We start from the raw sequence: 22,870 nt of genomic DNA, 5'->3' as shown, positions 1-22,870 counted from the left end.
ATCATTCTTTACATTTGGTTATTGTATATCTCTCAATTATTTAAAAATATTTTAATTACTTCATTTTATCAAAAATATGTTTTTATATGTTCAAAATTTATATGTTCATTCTATTCTATTTGTAATATGTATATTCTAATTTATTGCTGAAATTAAATAATATATGTCTTATTTCTATTTTTAGACAGATTTAATATTTATATCAGTCCTTTACCATGGTTTCCCTATAACTGATGTGGTAGCCAGAATAATAACTCCTGAAAATATTCACATTCTAATCCCCAGAACCTGTGAACATGTTGTTATGTTGCAGAACTTCCCAGATGTGATTAAAAATATTGAAATAGGAAAATTATTCTGGTTTATCTGGGTGGATCCAATTTAAGTCACCAGGGCGTTTATAAGTGACAGAGGAAGATAATAATGTAAAAGTCAGAGACAGATTTGAAAATACTATGGTATTGGATTTGAAAATGAAAGAAGTGGCCATGAGACAAGGAATGTTATCAATCTCTAGGGTCTGGAAAAGGCAAGGAAACGGATTTTTCCCTAAACCCTCTAGAAATCCCACTGATGCCCTGATTTTAGTACAGTGACACTCATTTTGGACTCTTGAACTCCAAAACTAGATGATTTTTAAAAATTGTGCTGTTTTAAGTCTTCAAGTTTATGTAATTTGTTACAGCAGCAATAGGAAACTAATATATCTGAGTTATTTGTTCTATTTCTTGAATATTCGGATATGATCAAGTAGGATTTCAAGAGTGCTGTGTCCCTGAGTTGGTGTTTCAGACTGGACATCTCCATCTTTATGGTAAGAGTATATATATCATATTACTCAGATCTTTTATTGCTACACTATCTTCTTACAATATGTTTTTCACTGAAGAAATTTTTCTCCTTTGTACATGAGTATGTTTTCCTATGTGGATATATTAAGACTTTTTCTTCATCATTGAATTTTAATGAGCTTCATAGGATTATCTCTTAGTGTTAATTATTTCGTATCAATATTTTTACTGCAAAACTCAAAGTTCATCTACAGAGTCACATATTATTTTGGGAAAGGTTTCTTTCAATATATGTTATGATAATTATTCTTTATGTTTTGGTCAATGCGCCTCAGGAAAATTACTTAGGATACTCTGGATACTCATTATCTTTCAAACCTATATTTATCATTTATATTCTTTACTGGATCTTTACCTGTTTGTATCACAAAATTTCTTCACTTCTTTCTACTACCACCTTGACTATAATTTCACTCTAGTATAATTTTCCCTATGGCTTGTTATATTACCTTGCTTCTGAAATATTTTAGATTATAATATCTCTCCCCGCAGAAATAATCCAGTCTGCTTTTCATTTCTTTGGTTATCTTCTAATCATTTCTTTGAACTTCACTACACTTTTATTGAGCTTTTAATAGATGCTTTGTTTGGTCAGCATTTCATGTGGAACTATAGAGAATTACTGGTCAAATATCTTCCCTGTCAGTTAATTCCCCTTGTGATACATTTTCTTCTCCCGACTTTTGCTCAGGTTTATTCAAAAACATTTTCATAGATCCTATCCACACAGGCATACCTCATTTTATGGTTCTTGCCTTATTGAACTTAAAAGATATTATGTGTTTCACAAATTTAAGGTCCATGGCATGGCAACCCTGCATGAAGCAAGTGTACTGACTTCATTTTTCTAACAGCAAGTGCTCGCTTCATGTTTCAGTGTCACATTTTGATAATTCTCATATTTCAAATTTTATTATTTTTATTACTATTATGTCAGTTACAATGATCTGTGATTAGTGATCTTTGCTGTTACTATTGTAATTTTTATGAGATGTCATGAACCCTATCCCTATAAAATGGCAAACTTAATTGAGAAATGTTGTCCATGTTCTAAGTGTTCCAGTGATCAGCCTCATCTCTCTCCCTGTGCTCAAGCCTCCCTATTTGCGGAGACACAGCAATACTGAAATTAGGCCAGTGAATAACCCTACAATAGCCTCTAAGTGTTCAAGTGAAAACAAGAGTCTCATAGCTCTTACTTTAAATCAAAAGTTAAAAATGATTAAGATTAGTGACAAAGGCCTGTCAAAAGCCCTGATAGGTCTACAACTAGGCTTCTTGCAACAAACAGCCAAGTTGTAAATGCAAAAGAAAAGTTCTTGAAGGAAATTAAAAATGCTACTCCAGTGACCACATGTGACAAGAAAGCCAAGCAGTCTTCTTGCTGATATGGAGAAAGTTTTAGTAGCCTGGATAGAAGGTCAAACCAGCCACAGTATCCCCTTAGGCCAAAGCCTAATCCAGACCAATGTTCTAATTCTCTTCAATTATATGATGCTGAGAGAGGTGGGGAAGCTGCAGAAGAAAAGTTTGAAGCTAGAAGTTTGTTCATAAGGTTTAAAGAAATAAGCCTTTTCCATAACATAAAAGTTCAAAGTGAAGAAGCAAGTGCTGACGTAGAAACTACAACAAATTATCCAGAAGGTCTAGCAAAGATCATTGAATAAGGTGGCTACACTAAATGACAGATTTTCAATGTAGAAGAAACAGCATTTTATTGAAGGAAGATGTTGTCTAGGACTTTCACAGCTAAGAGGAGAAGTCAGTGTCTGGCTTCAAAGCTTCAAAAGACAGGCTGACTCTCTCATTAAGGGCTAATACAGTTGGTGACTTTAAGATGAAGCTAGCGCTAAATCTACTTTGCCTGTGCTCTGTAAATGAACAACAAAGTCTGAGCGACAGCACATCTATTTAAATACAGCATGGTTTACTGAATATTTTAAGGCCACTGTTGAGACCTACTGCTTAGAACAAAAGATTTCTTTCAAAAGATTACTGCTCATTGACAATGCACTTGATTACTCAAGAGCTCTGATGGAGATATACCAAAAAAAAGTGACATCATTCTTAGTCCTGCTAACACCATATGTATTCTATAGCCCATGGATCAAGGAGTAATTTTGATTTTCAAGTTTTGTTATGTTAGAAATACATTTTGTAATGCCATAGTTGCCATAGATAGTGATTCCTCTGATGGAGCTAGACAAATTGAAAATCTTGTGAAAGGCATTTACTATTTCTAGATGCCATTTAAGAATATGTGTGATCATGAGAGGAGGTCAAAATTCCAACATTAACCGGAATTTGGAAGAAGTTGATCTCAACCCTCATGGATGACGTTGAGGAATTCAGAGTTTCAATGGAAGAAGTCACTTCAGATGTTGTAGAAATAGCAAGAGAACTAGAATCAGAAATGGAGCCTGAAGATGTGACTGAATTTTTGCAATCTCCTGATATAACTTCAATGGGTGAGGAGTTACTTCTTATGGATAAGCAAAGAAAATGTTTTTTTGAAATGGAATCTACTCATGATGAAGATTCTATGAATATTGTCGAAACGATAAAAAATAGATTTCAAATATTACATAAATTCAGTTGACAAAGCAGTGGCAGGGTTTGAGAGGATTCACTCCAATTCTGAAAGCAGTTCTACTGTGGGAAAAATGCTATTAAACAACATTACACGTTGAAGAGAAATCTTCTGTGAAAGCAAAAGTCAATCAATGCAAATTTTATTGTTGTATTATTTTAAGGAATTGTAATAGCCCCAACCTTCAGCAACCACCACCCTGATTAGTCAGCAGCCATAGACATTGAAGCAAAATTCTCACCAGCAGAAAAGTTTATGACTCACTAAAGTCTAGATTATTGTTAGCTTTTTTTAGCAATAATGTATTTTTAAATGAAGTTATGTACAGTTTTTAGATGTAAGGTTGTTGTACACTTAGACTAGTTAGAATAGTGTAAATATAACTTCTGTTTGCATTGAGAAACCAAAAAAAATGCCTCTTACTTTATTGCAATATTTGCTTTACTGTGGCGGTGTGTAACTGGACCTGCAATATCTCTCATATGCCTGTATTTCTTACAGATTTCTCTCTTACCTGGTGAGCATGCATCCTTTCAGTGTCCAGCATTCACACTGGTCACAGAGAAAAACTCTGAGGCCACAGGTCCTCAGAGACTCCATCACTTAATCACTATCTTCCCCTTTCTTCAAAGGGTTTACCCTGATAATTCTCCCACAACCAGCTATTGAGTAGGATGCCAGATATGTAAGTAGAATACAATAGAACTTGTGTCCACATAGTTTCCCTTCAAATCTATATTTTTGCAGTTTAGATAAGTCTCTTAAAAAATGTTCTCCATTTCTCTTCTGGTAATATTAAACCTTAGATTTTTTCAGTTGGCTATCAAAAATTATTCTTTTTTACTCATATAGTATGTTTCAACAAAATGTAAACACCTTGAGTTTTACTTGTGGCCAATACAGTTATGTGTTGTATAATCTTTGGATGTAGGAGAAGATTTAAGTATCCATCTAAGGATAAGGAATTACTTGTTATCAACTCCATATCTAAATTGGGTGTAAACATATGCCTCTATAGTTAAGTTTTAATATAGGAGTCTCTCCTTATTCACAGTTTCTTTTTGTGGTTTCAGTTACCTGGGGTCAACCAAAGTCTGGAAACAGGCTAGTCCATTATAATAAGATATGGTGAGAGAGAGGAAGACCAAATAAATGTTATTTTTATAACTTATTAAATTTTTTATTATAACTTTTATTAAAGTATATTGTTATAATTATTCTATTTTATTATTAATGTCTTACTATGTCAAATTTTTAAATCAAACTTTATCATAGATATGCATGTATAGGAAAAAACATAGTATATATAGGTACTATTCTTGGTTTCAAGCACCCACTGGGAGTCTTGAAACGTATGCTCTGCAGAAAAAGGAGAACTTCTGTATTTTACCAGGCATTTTACGACTTGTTAATGTGAAAGAACTTAACCAAAGTGGGTCACTGGAGATTAAGTTCTTATTAAATTCCAATACTGATCAGCAGATGCCAATTGGGACATACTTGGTTTTCTAAAATTATTATTAAGTATCTGAAATATATTAAGCTAATAAGAATTTAGCAAACATCCACTTACATCAGGCACCATAATGGGCATTTTGAAAGTATCTGTTAACAAATAAATTAAAATCTCTGCCTTTATGAAAGTAGAGCTGTAACAAGCATGAATGGACTTGCATGACCTAAGAGTGACTGTCTCCTTAAATTTTGCAACCTAGATGCCTTGCTGGCCTTACCCTAGGACAACCATGTGACATGAACCTTATGAACTCGTGGGGAAAATGCAACAAACAAGATTAGTGAGATGGTTGGTAAATTCTTTTGGATTTAATAAAGATGGAAAATGGGATAGAAACCTTTTTAGTTGTTTAGAGCAAGGAAAAGAATTGCACTTTTAGTTAAGGATGTCTAGGGATGTTCTCTTTGAGATGGTGGATGTTGAGTATGCCTGATGGAGGAGACGTAGTAAATTATATGGAAACCTGAAGGAGGAATTCTAGCCAAAGGAACAAGTAAAAAGGCCTTGGGTAAAACCTTACCTAGTATTCTAGAATAACAGAAGAAGGCCAGTATAGTTGGAGTGGAGTGTGCAAAGGAGAAAGTTGTAGGAAATCAGTGATAAGACTGAGCCCAGATCATTAGACAAATTAAACCACCATGAGAACTTTGGTGTACATTCTGCATGCTATGGAAAGTACTAGAGAGTTCTGAGTTGAGAATTGTCATGGATTAACATATTTTAGCAGCACTACTCCGCTGCTGTCTAGAGAAAAGACATTAGGTTGCAAGGTCCAAGTGGTGAGGTCAAATGTCTACTGCAGAAACATAGGAGATGAAAGTACGATAGACATATTTTGTATCTAATGCTACAGAATTTGCTGTGGGTTTGAATGGAGGGAGAAAGAAAAACGGTGGCATTAAGGATGACAGTTTTTTGCCTTAGTAACTAGAACATTGTTGTCCTTTATTGAAAGGCGAAGACTGTTCTGGTTAGAAAATGGTAGGTTCAAAATGTGTGTTAGACACCTAAATGAAGATGTTAAGTAGTCAATTTTCCCTCTAAGAATCAAGAGTTGATGAGGGAAGCTCACATTGGAAATATAAGTTTGACAGTCATCAGCATGTAGATAGTATTTAGAGTCACAGCATCAAGAAAGTGAGATTAAATAGAAAATAAAAGAAATCCTGGATTTACTGATTTGGCTTCTCCAATGTATAGAGGCAGGGAGATAAGGGAATGTCAGCAGAGGAGACTGAAAAGTAGATGGAGGGAGGGGGAGGGAAGGAAGAGGGTGTTATCTTAGAAGCCAAGTGAAGGAGACATTTCAAAAGTGTGTCAAATATCGTTATATCAGATATACCCCAAATCATATGAGAATACTATAGACCTTACTAAAATGCAATTCCATTTAAAAAAAATAAGACGGATATTGCTAAATGTTAGACTTTTTTGTATTTTTAGTACTTTTGTTCTTCTTGGAATTTTTTAAACATTTTATTTACTCCATTGGTGCAAGTTGAGAGGATATAAATATGATGATGTCTGCTTCCTCCTACTGAGGAATCTGCAGTCTAAATAATGATCTTATGGTCACTGCATTGATCTATCCTATTACTTTGTAGCATATGTGAGGACAGATTGAGGCAGAAGGAGAAAAAGCAGCATTGATGGCAAAGCTACTATATTATAAGTGCCCCCAATCTTACCTGGAGAACATTCAGTGACTTTTATTGACCAGTTGAGTCAAAAGCACCTCATCAGACATGGATAACATACTAAATCTCTAGTTATGAAATTCCAGATATTTCCAGTATCTTATTCTCACAAAAAGGCGAGCATCCATCATAGTTGAAATTCAGGTTTGGAAGAGGTGAATTAGAAAGAAGCTAAAATACTGAGTACTAATATTGCAAAGAGTAATCTTCTAAAACAATTTTGTGGGATTCAACACCAGATTTTTCTTAGCTTTTAATTAAACCTTAATTTGGTTGTGACATTTTGATAGATTCAGACAATTTTCAGCCTTCCCACAGTGATTCGTTATTCTACCCTTTTGACAGTGCGTTCTTCCCACACACAGAATTTCAGGCACAGGGGCCTCAGTTGAACAAATATAATTAGTATAACACGACCTTCAATTTTATGTTTAAATACATTTTTAAAAATTATTAACTTTGAAATAATAAAAAAGTAAAGAAGTTACTTTTCATTATGAAAGACAAGAACTCATTTCATTTAAGTCTGGGAAAAGTGAAACAAGAAGAAAGAAAGAGAGAAGAAAGGGGGTTAAAAACACTTATTCAAAGAAGTGTATTTTTGAATTTCAACTTTTATATTGGATTCAGGGGTACATGTGCAGGTTTGTTACATGGGTACATTGCATAACACTGAGGCTTGGAGTAGCAATGATTCCATCACCCAGGTAGTAAATAGAGTACCCAATAAGTAGTTTTTCAGCCCTTTCTCCCCTTCCTCCCCTCTAGTAATCTCTAGTGTTTGTTGTTCCCATCTTTATGTCCATGTGTACACACTGTTTAGCTCCCACTTATAAGTGAGAACAGGAGGTATTTGGTTTTCTGTTTCTCCTTTAGTTCACTTCAGATAGTAGCCTCTAGCAGCATCCATGTGGCTGAAAAGAACATGCTTTCATTCTTTTTATGGCTGTGTGGTATTCCATGGTGTATATGTACCGCATTTTCTTTATCCAGTCCACCATTAATAGGCATCTGGATTGATTCCATGTTTCTGCTCTTATTAATAGTACTGCAATGAACACACAAGTGCATGTGTCTTTTTGGAGAATGATTTATTTTCATTTGGATATATACCCAGTAATGGGATTGCTGAGTCAAATGGTAGTTCTGTTTTAAGTTCTTTGAATTTCCAAACGGCTTTCCACAGTGGCTGAACTAATTTACATTAGTGTCCCCTTTTCTCTACAGTCTGGCCAATATGGGTTTTTTTTTTTTTTTTTTTGGCTTTTTATTAATAGCCATCCTGACTGGTGTGAGATGGAATCTCACTGTGATTTTGATTTGCATTTCTCTGATCATTAGTGATGTGAAACATTTCTTCATATTTGTCGGCCATTTTTATGTCTTCTCTGGAGAAGTGCGTGTTCATGTCATTCACCCACTTTTTAAAATGGTTACGTCTTTTCTGCTTGTTGAATTGTTTAATTTCCATATAGATAATGCATATTAGATCTTTGTCAGATGCATGGTTTGTGAATATTTTCTTTCCTTCTGAAGTGTGTCTGTTTAACTCTGTCAATAGTTTTTTCACTGTGCAGAAACATTTTAGTTTAATTAGGTCCCACTTGTCAACTTGTCAATTTTTGTTTTTGTTGCAATTGCTTTTGAAAAGTTAGTCTTAAACTCTCTAAGAACTTTTAATGGTTTTTATTTGTCTCTGTTATGGTTTCATCTACTTCCATTCTAATCTTGTCTTCTAACCAGTTATCTTCAAGCATGTTTAGAATTCTTTAGAAAGGGAAATACAGTTGTCACCCAACTATTTTCCATTTCATTTTAGAATGATCCTAGGTCTAAAGAGTGAGAAAAATAGAGGACTTTCTTATCCTCTGCATGTTTCTCAGAGAGCTATTCCATCAGCCATTATATTTCAAGCTACGCCTAAGTTATAGGCATGGTGGAAGGTGCAGTCTCAAGAGCGATATATGAAAAGCAAGAATAGGATATGCTATAGTCTGAATGTGTCCCCAAAGTTCATGTGTTGAAATTCAGTGGCCAATGTGAAAGCATTAAGAGATGTGGCCCTTAGGAGGTGAGTAAGTCATGAGGGCATGGCCTTCATGGGTGAGAACAGGGCCTCTATAAAAGAGCTTGAGAAAATGGGTTCCTTCTCTTACACTCATCCACCAGGTCAGGACACAGCATTCATCCTCTTTTGCCTCTGTCCCTTCTGACATGTGAGGACACAGCGTTCAAGGGACCATCTTGAAAGCAGAGACCAGGTCGCCTGCCCCAGCCCAACATGGCGATGCACAACTTGGCGCCGCTGGGCAGATCCCAGACACCCGGCGGGAGCTGGCGGAGCTTGTGAAGCGAAGCAGGAGCCGGTGGAAACAATACAAACTTGGAGCAACAGATCTATGCTTTTGAGGGAAGCTACCTGGAAGACACTCAGATGTATGGCAATATTACTCCTGGCTGGGATCGGTATCTGACCAACCAAATAAAAACTCCAATAGCAAAAATGATCGAAGGAATCAGAGGTTTAAGGAAGCTGAGCAGCTCTTCAGTAAATCCTCAGCTACCTCAGCAGCTGCCGAAGTGCACTGGCAGGAGTTCAGGGCTAGCTCATTGAAAAGAGGGAGCCAGGAAGTGGGACGAAAAGTAGCACTGCTCCAGACTTCCACGGTCAGGAAAACGAGCCAAGCCAGGAGGACCCTGTGGATCTGAATGGATCTGTTCAGGGAGTGAAACCTCAGAAATCTGCTTCATCTGCTTCCTCAGGGAGTCACCACAGCAGCCATAAAACACGGAAGAATAAAAACCGGCACAGGATTGATCTGAAGTTAAACAAAAAACCACGAGCTGACTATTAGAAGATATATTAGTGCAGAAGCTTTCAGGCTGTAGAGCTCTGCTTCCCTTCTCTGACCTCACAAAGATAAACATCCTTCACCTGAGATCGTGGCCACCTCTGCTCTACCAGACCCAGTGCCTGTGACTTTGAGTAGTTTGTTCTAAATGTGGTGACAAACAACTCATTTCAGTAATACATTGGATCTTTTGCTTTATGGCATTTTTAGTAACAGAACTGCAGGAAGATCAAGACATGGTTATAATCCCAGCAAGTTGGTAACTGTGCATTTCTCCCTTCTTAGAATGAATGTCTCCCCCTAAACTGGCTGGCACCAGCTTCATCTGTGATACTCATCAAGAAATGTTCTCTGCTTTTGTTTTATGCTGAAAGTAGAACACAAGTCACATTTCAGATGGAGGCTGTAAATATCTGGCATTTTCTTATATTGCTTTGTGTTTTCTTATTTTTCTCTTGTTTTTATCATCTTATTTCTTTGGGTTCTTTTTGTAATGCCTTTGTATAGCTCATACATTCCTGCTGATATATCTGATCATCTCTTTCATGCAGTTGCCAATACTCATAACTGAAAATAATCTGGTTTATCATAAGCAAACCGGGAAATTTGGTTCTTTGTTTTTGCAAGGGGAGTATTTAGTAATTAGCTATCTTAAATCTAAGTTGGAAGCAGATTCATGTGCAAGGAACAGAAAAAATAGAAAAACACGTTTAAATTGTTCCCTATTAAATAGCCATTTTTATTCTTTTGTATAAATAAAATTTCACAGACTTTGAAAGAAAAAAAAAAGGCAAAGACCAAACATTCACCAAGCACTGAAACTGCTAGCACATTGATCTAGAACTTCTAGCCTTTAGAAGAGGGAAAAAGATTTTTTTTTCAAATTTATTTATGTATTTCATCTATGTATTTAAATGGATAAAATTTTATGTATTTGTTTTATACAACATGATGATTTGAAGTATAAATACATAGTGAAATAGCCAAATCTAGCTAATTAAATATGCATTACCTCACATAATCATTTTTGTAGTAAGAACACTTAATATCCACTCTGATATGATGTTGTATTTTAAGAATACACCATATCATAATAAACTCTAGTCCCCATACTGCTTAATAGATCCCCTGAATTTATTCCTTTTATTGAACTACACTTTTGTATCCTTTGATTAACATCTCCCCAACTCCTCCTTCTCCCTGGCAACACACAACAGCTCAGCCTCTGGTAACCACTATTCTACTCTCTATTTCTATGAGATCAACTTTTTAAGATTCCACATGAGTGCATTGTGAGATATTTGTCTTCGTATGTCTGGCTTATTTCACCTAACATAATGTCCTCTAGGTTCATCTATGTTATTTCAAATAGCAAGATTTCCTTCTTATTTATGGCTCAATAGTATTCCATTGTGTATACATAGCATATTTTCTTTATCTATTTATTTGTTGATGGACACTTAAGTTGATTGCATATCCTACTGTGAATAGTGCTACAATTAATATGGGAGTTCAGACATCCCTTGGACATACTGATTTCATTTCCTTTGGATACATACTCAGTAGTGAGAGAATTGAATTATACAATAGTTTTATTTTAATTTTTTGAGGAACTCCCACACTGCTTTCTCTAATGGCTATTAATAATGTTCCCTTATCTCTACACCTTCATCAACATTTGTTATCTTTTGTCTTTTTTTAATGCCCATTCTAACAGGACTGAGGTGATATCTCATGGTTTTGATTTGTTTTCCCCGATGAATAGTGATGCTGAATATTTTTGCATATACCTGATAGTCATTTGTGTGTCTTCTTCTGAGAAACGTCTACTCAGGTTTTTTGCCCATTTTAAAATTAGAGGTTTTTTTCTTGTTATTGAGTTCTTTATATATTTTAGATATTAACCTTTATCAGATATATAGTTTGCAAACATTTTCTCCTGTTCTGCAGATTGTCTCTTCACTCTGTTGACTGATTCCTTTGCTTTGCTGAATTTTAGTTTGATAGAGTCCCATTTGTGTATTTCTGTTTAGGCTGCCTATGCTTTGAAGACCATATCCATAAAGCCATTTCCCAGACAAATATCCTGAAGCATTTCCCCTATACTTTTCTATGTAAAAGCCTTACATTTAAGGTTTTGAGTTTGAATTAATTTTTTAATATGGTGTGAGATAAGGGTCTTGTTTCTTTCTTACGCATATGGATATACCATTTTCCCAACACTATTTATTGAAGAGACTCAATCTATGAAGGCTGTATTCAGGAAGTAGTATATATCCCAAAAACAAGTTCAAGATAAGAAACATTTTATTTTATTCCATTGGAAAGATGTTAGAAGTGGCCCTCAAGATGTTTCATGGAGAGAGCTGCAGATTAACATTTCCCCGTTTGTATACTGAGGTATAAAGTCAGCAAAGTGCTTCATGGGAAAAAAATTCATAACAAATACTAGGAAAGATTCTATTGCTGTAAACCAGTCTCATGTTGGATAACTCTTTAAAGGGCAATGATAAAGTAGCTTAACTTTCCATGCTCAATTCAGATTTTGTTAAATTTCAATCAAGTTCATGCTTTCTTATTTCTGCTGACTTTCTTATTTGTCTAGTGCTATTTTATTAATGCTATTTTTTCCTTGGGAAAAATACAAATTGAAGATATCATGCTTTTGTTGCCTATTTTGAAAGGTAGATAACTATATTTGCTATCATTATATTAAAAAAAAAAAAAAGAAATAAACCACTTGCAAGAATTTCTAATTCAACTCAATTCAATTCAATGACAATAATATTGTGAGATTCACAGCCCTATTTATAGTTCAGATTGTGTTTTCCCTTTAAAATAGTTTTTGCATTGAACAGAAACATTATTATTATAGGGAAAATAGCCATAAAGTAAACCAAAAAATTAGCCCAATGTATTGCCAGAACATTTAAAGGGATTGTGGCCTTGAAGTTTTGTATTTCAATTCCAGGTGGTTTAACGATCTGTACAAGAAGGGAAAAGTTATAAAGATTTTAGATAATAATATAGCAGAAAATCTCCATGATATCCCTCTTCTTTCAAGGGAATGAAAGAATTTATTAAACAAGACACAAAAACACAAATAGTAAAAATTCTCACATTCACATTTATAAACTTATTTTCATCAAAATATATCATAAGAGTTTCTTTAAAAGTCAAACATACACTTATTAGATGATTCAGCAATTCCACTTCTAGGTGTTTATCCTAGAGTACTGAAAACATATGGTATTGTTCACACACAGTCTATAAATTAATATTTGTAGGATCATTATTTGCAATCATCAGTATTAAAAATAACCTAAATGTTCTTCAAGTGAATTGGTCAACCCACCATGATACACCCATACAATGAAATACCACTCAGCAATTTAAAAGAAGGAATTATTCATACAACGTGGATGAATCTCAAATACATTAGATTGACTGAAAGAAACCAAACCCAAAGAAGTTATCTATAGATGATTCCACTTATATGACATTCTGGAAAAGGCACACATATAAACCAGGAAATATATCAGTAGTTTACCAGGGTTAGAGATGGAAGAAGGGTATGAATACAAAAGGGTAGCATGATGGAATTCTTTGTGATATCAGAATTGTTCTCTCTTGTGTCTGTAGTGGTAGCTACAAAACACTATAAATGTTTAAAAGTGCATAGAACTGTATTTCAAAAAGCGAATTTTACTGACTGGAATTTTTTAATTAAAATAAACAAGATAGTATAAGAAAATGTAGAGTTTGGTCGTGGTGGCTTATGCCTGTAATCCTAGCACTTTGGGAGGTTGAGGTGGGTGGATTACCTAAGGTCAGGAGTTCGAGACTAGCCTGACCAACATGGTAAAACCCCATCTCTACTAAACATACAAAAATTAGTTGGGCATAGTGATGCATGCCTGTAATTCCAGCTACTTGGGAGGACAAGGTGGGAGAATCACTTGAACCTGGGAGGCAGAAGTTGCAGTGAGCCAAGATTGCGCCATTGCACTCCAGCCTGAGTGACAAGAGTGAAACTCTGCCTCAAAAGAAAAGAAAAAAAAAAAGAAAATGTACAAAGATAATATGAATATATATGACATATGGAACCCAGAAAATATAGAAGAACTTAAAAATAAATAAGGGGAAATCATCTCAATAAAGAAACGGGCAAAGGCTTTGAAGAAGTACAACACAGAATTGAAAGAACAAATTGCTAATAAAGGAAATGAGACATCTGTGTTCGTTAGTACCCAGGAAAATAAAACCACAATCAGATATCATTATACAACAAGTGAGTTAAAATTTTAAGTCTTGTTTTACCAGGTGTTTGTGTAAAAATAGCAGGCAACAGAGCCCTGATACAGTAAGTGGAGTGTAAATTGTTACAATCACTCTGTGGGCAGTTTAGCATCAGTAACACTGAGGAAATATCTGACTATCAGTTTTATACTACGAACATAGGCACCCAGGGAGATATGTACAGAAATATTTATTACACCCATAACTGAAAATAACCCTAGTAACATGAAGAATTCATCTTGTAACTCAGTGGCTTCCAAATTTTTCAAACAGGGCCCATATGTAAGCAATACATTTGGGAGATATTGTCAGTACTCACCCGCAATGTTAGAGTGGTTTAAGAAGGGCAAATGAGATGTGGGGGAAATTTTCTGGCCACTTCTTGGAAAGTTTTTCTTCATGTCCGAGAAAGAGCCACAAGTAGGACTGGACAATATAATGCCTTTGGACCCTGTTGTATCAAGCTATCATGCCTAGAGCTGCTGCAGACATCTTCCAATCAACGTGAGGAAAAAAATTACATTAAGGATGGCATAGCCAAAGAATCTGGTTTCTTGATGCCCTTCTTGGTCCATTTTTATCAATAAATCCCTAAGTCTGCCCTGCCATTGGGCTTATTTATTTCTTCAGCCACACCAGATCTGAGTTTCATTCGCAGCAAACTAACACAGGAACAGAAAACCAAGCACTGCATGTTCTCACTCATAAGTAGGAGTTGAACAATGAGAACACATGGACACAGGGAGGGGAACATCACACACTGGGGTCTGTTGGGGGTGCGGAGCTAGGGGAGGGATAGCTTTAGGAGAAATACCTAATGTAGATGACGGTTTGATGGATGCAGCAAACCACCATGGCACGTGTATACCTAGGTAACAAACCTGCACATTCTGCACATGTATCCCAGAACTTAAAGTATAATTAAAACAATGTAAAAAAAAAAAAAAGAGTTTCTTTTTCTTTAAATGAAACTATCCAAACTGCTACAAACTGAACAAACTGTCAGCCCCAGTTTTGTTCATGTACATAATGTCCTTCTAGGCAATAATTTGCTACTATATATCTGTTCAGAATATCAGGATAAATTATTTAAGACAGATACCTCCACTTCACATACAAGGATATAATGCATTTAAATATATAGTTTATTTCTCTTATTATTTTTAACTTTTTTTTTTTTTTGAGATGGAGTTTCGCTGTTGTTACCCAGACTGGAATGCAATGGCGCGATCTCGGCTCACCACAACCTCCACCTCCTGGGTTCAAGCAATTCTCCTACTTCAGCCTCACACGTAGCTGGGACTACAGGCATGTGCCACTGTGCCCAGCTAATTTTTGTATTTTTAGTAGAGACGGGGTTTCACCTTGTTGACCAGGATGGTCTCAGTCTCTTAACCTCGTGATCCACCCGCCTCAGCCTCCCAAAGTGCTGAGATTATAGGCGTGAGCCACAGCGCCCAGCCTATTTTTCATCTTAAGAAATGACAGAAGTCTCTATTGTTATTCTTGAAGGCATATATCACAAAACATTTTAGCAATGCTGTCCTATTAATACAAAAATGCTAGACTAATATATGTCTTGCCTTTTATTTTCTAAAAAGAAATATATTTTTATATAAATAATCTAGGTTTTATTACAAATTATATGTAATCCAAAAAATTCAGATATAACCATTCTTAGTATTTTGTTTTATATACTTCCAAAAATTTTAAAAACCTATAAGTACACATTTTCACCTGCAAAATGGAACTATATAATGCATATCACTCAGGAATTCGCTTTTTAGACTTACCAGCATATTGGAGAATCTTTCCAATCACATTATACTTCTTTAACTCTCTGACTGATCTAGAATGATATAAAAAATGTCCAGATAGGTTTAATGTGCATTGCAGAAAAAAGTAAGTCACTGGCCCAGAAACATAGAAAGTTACCAGGATTTATCCACTTACACTAGGCACTTCAAAAGTCACTGGCAAAAGAGAAGATATGAATGAGGCTATTGATTAGACAACATTTAAAAAATAATTCTAGAAGTATCATTCATTACTCGAACCAGAATGACATAAGCCATGTTCTGATTTTATCTTTATAATTAATTTGTAATGAGTTATGTTTATGTTTATATTTTTCTCTTTAATTCTGTAATTTTTGGCCAAGCTACACAAAATGAGGATGATTTTTTCTTATGTATAATACATTACAGGATAGTAGTTTTGCCTTTATTCTTTTCTCTTTCTTGTGAAAACCTACTTACTGAGCTCTTCTGTTAAATGCTACCAAAAAATATCAGTAATCTTATTGACTTTATGCCAGATCTAGCAAAAGTAATCTACTTGGAGTGTTTACTATGGAGACCAGCAGATACTGCCTTGCAATATTACCAAAGACTTGCTAAATGCTGCTCTCACTTACGTACTTGGAGAGGCCCTAGAAGTTAGTGTACTAAGAGAGCTATTGAAACTGAGGGAATGGAAAATATCCATATATATATTTGGAGTAGTTTGGACTTGATAAAGTTTGTTTACTTGGAAAATTATTATATTGTATGCCTCAGGACTGCTTGTGTTTTACATTGCTTTCAAATTCACTCCCTCTCTCGTTGCAAAGTTCACTTCCATCCTCAGTTGATGGCCCATGTACATCATCGGCCTATGCAAGATCTCCTTACTTTACTTGTTTATTCCCTTTTATTTCTATTTCTCAATCTCATTCAATCCCACCCATCCACCATAAGTATCTAGAAATAATATGTCTAGGTTTTAGGATATAATTATTTTTAATGTGACAGAATTTTTAATTGAATATGATTTAAGTATTAGTCAGAATATGAAATTTTCTGGGCTTTCTTTCTACATATCAGTATCCTCTAGCAAATTCTTTTTTATTCTGATCAAAAACACAAATATAAATTTACCATCTTAATTTTTAAGTTATAGTACAGTATTGTTAACTATATGTACATTGTTGTACAACAGATATCTAGAACTTTTCCATATTGTATGACTAAAACTCTATAGCTATTGTACAATCCTCCATTACTCCTTGCCCCAGACCCTAGCAACCAGCATTCTGCTTTCTGTTTCTGTGTGTTTGATTACATTAGATGACTCATATATGCGGAATCATGCATTATTTGTCTTTTGGGGTTGGTGTTTTAAATTTAGCATAATGTTAGCTGAGAAAAATATTATCCTGCTGTTGAGTGGAATGTTCTACATATGTATGATTGATAGGTCCATTTGGTCTATACTATTGTTTAGGACTTCTATTTCCTTATTGATCATCTCACTAGGTATTCTTCTATCCATTATTGAAAAAAGAGTACTGAAATCTACCATTATTGTGTTACTATCTTTTTTACTCTTCAGTTTGCCAATATTTACATCATATATTTGAGTGCTCTAAAGTTAGTTGCATATATTTCATAATTGCTATATTTTCTTAGTGAATTGACCCTTTTATTATATAAGGTCCTTTCATTGCCTCTTGTGATAGTTTTTGTCTTAAAGTCTATTTGGTTTGATGTAAGTATTGCTAACCCTGATTTCTTTTCTTTCTTTTTTTTTTTTTTTTTTTGAGACGGAGTTTTGCTCTTATTATCCAGGCTGGAGTGCAATGGCGCGATCTCGGCTCACTGCAACCTCCGCCTCCTGGGTTCAAGCAATTCTCCTACCTCAGCCTCCCAAGTAGCTGGGATTACAGGCTGCGCCACCATGCCCAGCTAATTTTTGTATTTTTAGTAGAGACAGGGTTTCACCATGTTGACCAGGATGGTCTCAATCTCTTGACCTCGTGATCCACCCACCTCAGCCTCCCAAAGTGCTGGGATTATAGGCATGAGCCACCGCGCCCAGCCAATTTCTTTTGGTTATGATTTGCATTGACTATCCTCTTCAGTTCTTTCACTTTCAGCCGATATGTGTCTTTATATCAAAAGTGAGTCTCTTATTGACAACATATAATTGCATTGTTGGTATTTTTATCCACTCAACTACTCTATGTCTTTTGATTAGGAAAGGCTATGGTCTATATGAGTCATATGATGTGAAACAAGTCCAGATGTACAAGTGTGGAGCCAGTTTGGTTCAATGTCAAATACTGGATATGATAGCCTGTTCTGCCAAGCTCTTAAATATATGCATTGGTTATTGCCTATCTATTCATTCATTAAAGCAAATCTTCCTACTGACATTATCATTTGGCTCTCCTGGGCACTGAATTTGTTGGTATACATCTGGTCACCCTTCCACATCATTTACACAACCACCCACATCTTTGTATCCAGCTCTGAAAAGGCACAGCTGCCTAATGAGATGACTCAGTAGGGCATTGAGTGAAAGTGGCCTTCTGGGTTCAACTGAACACATGGAGGTTGTTCTGTAATGAAGGACAAAGCCAGGAAAGCAAAGAATGCAAAAGGTTTTATCCCCAGATATAGTTCAGAAAAGTAATACTTCAATGCAGTCTTTTAACTTCATGTCTTTCCACATTTGCACTTGTTTAACCAATAGTACTGTGAATCTCTCCTTAGGCTGTTCTTCTGAAATGTTTTGAACTGGAAAATTACAAGGCTCAATTTTGCGCAGAAGTCATCACTCCTATAAAACCTCTTTTTGACTTCTCATGAGGTGAATTAGTCTTTCCTTCCACATTCCCATAACACTTTGTGCATGCATCTTTCCTGGCACATGCCTCATTTACTCTAATGTTCTGAGTAGTTCTCTGTCTCTTCTGATAGATTGTGGGATATTTAAAAGACAGGAATAATAACATGTCTTATTCACCTTATTCCTTTTCCTCTTGAGTATCTAGAATAGTATGTGTCACAAAGAAGGTTCTCAATAAGTGAATATGCTGCCCATTGAGCACAGGTACTAGATATTCTATTTTAGCTTTTACAGCCTTTGTCTCACTTCATCCAGATAACAATCATGTGGAGGTTCCATTTCAGATAAGGAAAGTGGCTGAAAGATGGTAGTTACTTGTCCAAAGTCAAAAAGTGATAGAATCAGCTTTAAAAATTGTTCATTGTTATAACATTATATAATAAACAAAGGATAAATTTATACAAAATACATAAATAAAAAATTGTGTTTTCTCATTTAACACTTACTTGACATCTGAATAAACTGAAAAAAAATCAGCAAGTTTTCTTTTCTGTTAGATTTTACATTTTATTTCATATATTCCTCCACTCCTGCTAATTACCATTGCCTTGCCTTACAAAGACATTAACTTTTGAGATTTAAAAGAAGTGTTAGTTCTAATTTCTGTCTGATTCATTTCTTACTTCATATCTTGTTTAAAAACAAACTTCTTTAATTAATTCATCATACTATGATCAATTTTAAACCATTTTATTAATGAAAGGAGTTATATTTTTCTTCCAGTAGTTCTTGTGGCAAGAGAGGAAGCAGAAGAAAAATGTGGAGGAAGCCAGACTCTTTCTACCAACCCATTCTCATGGAACTAATCCATTTCCAAGAGTGAGAACTCAGTCACTGCCCTGGCAGGAAGGCATGAATCTGTTCAGGAGGGTTCTGCCCCCATGACTCAGACACCTCCCAGTAGGCCTCACGTTCCAACATTGCCACTTGAAGATTAAATCTCCATGTTGAGTTTTGTTAGGGACAAATCAGACCCAAACCATGGCAGATGTAGTTCTACTTGTCTATTTTTGTGTTTGTTACTCGAGTTTTTGATGTCATATCCAAGAAATCATTGCCAAGCCCAATGTCATGAATTTTTTCCCACGTTTTCTCCTAGTAGTTTTACAGTTTCACTTCAGAATTATCATACGATCCAACAATCACAGAAGGAAATCACTGCATGATTCCACTTAAATGTGGTATCTGAAATAGTCAAACTCACAAACAGAAAGTAGAATGGTAATTGCCAGAGACTGGGTATAGGGAAAAATGGAAAATTGCTGTTTAACAGGTATAAAGTTTTAGTTATGTTAGACGAATAAGTTCCAGAAATCTGCTATACAACATAGTGCCTGTATTGACAATATGACATTGTGCACTTCAAAAAATATTAAGAGGGTAGATCTCAATTTTAAGTGTTCTCCCCACACCAGAACGAAAAAGTGGAACGATTTTAGAGAAACTAGTTTAGAACAGATCTATAGCAAGGGATCAAAAACAGATTCTGGATAAAGGTATAAATAATAACATATTTTTATTTTTCAATTTGGAAATTAAAAAATAAATTTTTTTAAAAGCTAGAAAAAAAAAGCCACAAAAGAGTCAAAATCATGCCTGCTTTAGATTCTTAACACTAAATTTTAAAATACAAAGGATTCACCAGTTCAGAGTTTGATGAGAAAGAAGTGTGAGTCAATACTTCTATGCTAATCAGGTTGTCATTCATGAACAAACACAAGAGCAATACATCTACAGTATCCAAACATATCTGATTCATTCTTTTTATAAAAAATTGTTTATGTACACAAATTTCAAGTAAAGAAAAATAAAATTCCTCATAAACATGTGTGCTACAAGATTACCATCAGCATTAAATCCAGTTAAACATAAAACAAATTTCATTAAATAAGTTTTGAAGATAATCCAAATGTTCTTTAATATCAGTGATGTCTGCTCAGGGATATAGTTGGATGTCAGGGGATGTGATATTATTTTTTCAATTATGAAATTGAAAAATAAAAATATGTTATCATTTATGCCTTTATCCAGAATCTGTTTTTGAGCCCTTGCTATCAATCTGTTCTAGTTTGATATGAGAATACTTCAGCAAATATGCAAGCTCATTTCTCTAAAATTGTTCCATATTTTATTTGTTGTTTTTAAGAATGGAAGCCAATTATCCTCTAAAATGAGAACTTCTTTTTCAGTGGACTTTGTTTTTCCTCTTAGATTGTTTTAAGAAATAGGATGGATTTTTCTCTAGTCTTCAGATTAATCCTACAGGCACTTTAACAGCTGCCCTTCCTTCTGGATCCTGCAAGCATAAATCCTAGTAATTAAAACTGGATGCCACTATAATCTAAGAAAAGATCAGAAATGCAAAAAAAAAAAATGAAGAGATTACCAAATAAACTAATTTAAGATGAAAATGCTCACGTATATTCAATGATATATTATTTAATAGTATAAAATATCTTGTTCTCAAGGTGTTGATAATATTTTAAGAGACATGAACATGCAAACATTGGCATATTTTTCTATTCAAACAATGGAGAATGATCAAGGACAATCAAGTAAAAATATTTTGAGAGTCAGGTGACTGAAAATGTACGTAATTTTTATTTTCCTTTGAATTGCAGACAAAATTTGTGATTTAAAAATACAAGGAAATAAGGTCCAATGCAGCAAATATAAGTCACTCTTGTCTTTTTTTTAAATTATAATCACACATATATTAAAGTGATTCTGCAGAATATCTCTTGGTGACAAATCCATTTAGCCCTTTAATAAAAATATATCAAATGGAATCCTGAGCAATGCTTTATACTGAATCTTATTATCAGTCTTCATTCTCATGTATTCTTCCATTTTCCTGTATGTTATCTTTCCCAACCCCTCCTTATTGGGTGCTTAGCATGTTGAAGTATATAACAGAGATACTGTATGAGAGGGAGGAGGAAAAGAAAAAGAAAGAGAAAAAAGAGAAAGGAAAGAAAAAAAGGGAGGGGACAGTTTTAGAGCCTCGCTCTTTTATTGATGTGAAAATGCAGTGAAACAACTAAAATAAAGCATATTAATTGCTTTAGGGGGTGGATTTATTTGAAGCTATAGATAAATAATATTATCTGTCTGGTATATTCTTCCCTCAAATATCAATTTGGCCATTTCTTTAATCTCTTTTAAGTTTTCGCTCAAATATCGTTTTCTCAATGAGGTCTACACTGGCCAATATATTTAAAAATCTAATCAACCCCTCACCCCTACACTCACACTGACTGGCACTCTTAATTTTACTTAAACTCTGATACTATTTTTTCATTTTTCTCTGAGACTTACTTAATATTAACACTGCATAATTGACTTATTTATTGTTTCTCTTGTTAACCATCTCACTTTCAAACACAACCAAAGTATAAGATTCATAGCATCTATTTCAGTAGAATATGTTCATGGGAACATATTATATGCTAAATAAATATTTGGTTAGATTAAATAGAAATGAATTCAAAATAAATGTGACTCATTGCCATTCAATATGGCCTTAGGTTTTAAGCTAAAATAAATACACAAAGTAAACACTAACTATATCTAAAACATTAATTTGCCATTTTGAGGAATTTAGACAAATAAGTAAGAGTCTTCTTTTCTTTCAATAAGACATTTCGGTGATGGCAATGGCAAAAGTAAAGAAACCTTATAAGACAATTATTATGGACAAATTACAGTAAACTTTTGTTTATTCTGGATAAAAATTTTAAAGCAAGTCACTTGGTATTAATAACACATTTAAGAACAATAAAATGCTTTTTATTATTTTACTGAGTTCATTAACACAACCAAAAGATATTGGATAACTACTTTTTAAAAAAAATTTAAGATTTGTAATAGGTAATATTTCAAAAATCAGAATACATAAATATGAATATATATGTATATTTAGAATGCTTTATTCCATTTGCATTCCTGTCTACCTCTTTAGCTCTGTCTCATATAGGTAACCTATTTTATTAGTTTTAAAAAATGTATTCCTTTATTGTCTTTTAGTTGTACACATTCACATAAAAATACATATTCTTAATTTCGTTACCTTTATTTTAAAAATATAAAATATATTATTATCAGTAAAGTACATATTTTTATTTAACAGTTTATTATTTATTTTTTTCCTCACATCCATACATAGAGAATTCAGCTACCCAGTATTCTATTAGGTGGATAAACCACAGTTTAATTAATGAGTCCTCCATAACAAAGTACCTTGTCAACACAAGTTAAAATTTAGATTTTTGAGTGATTGATTTTGACCGCCATAAATTTGAGATGTGAAAATGTGAGAAATTGCATTATTTAATATTTCTTATAGTTACATATAGATACCTGGATTTTACCCAACACAAACGCAAAAGGAAAAT

The 22,870-nt window shown here is 34.3% G+C and overlaps 1 pseudogene; it reads left to right on the top strand.

The window, feature by feature from the left end:
• The first annotated feature begins 3,180 nt into the window (after window positions 1–3,180).
• Window positions 3,181–9,509, top strand: LOC110567010 (chromatin modification-related protein MEAF6-like; annotated as a pseudogene).
• Window positions 9,510–22,870: the final 13,361 nt, after the last annotated feature.

This window comes from Aotus nancymaae, unplaced genomic scaffold (assembly GCF_030222135.1).
Source record: "Aotus nancymaae isolate 86718 unplaced genomic scaffold, 86718_ANA_hifiasm-v0.15.2.pri h1tg000008l, whole genome shotgun sequence".
NCBI lineage: Eukaryota > Metazoa > Chordata > Mammalia > Primates > Aotidae > Aotus > Aotus nancymaae.
The sequence above is the reverse complement of the archived record's forward strand: the minus strand, read 5'-3'. Positions and strand labels throughout refer to the sequence as shown.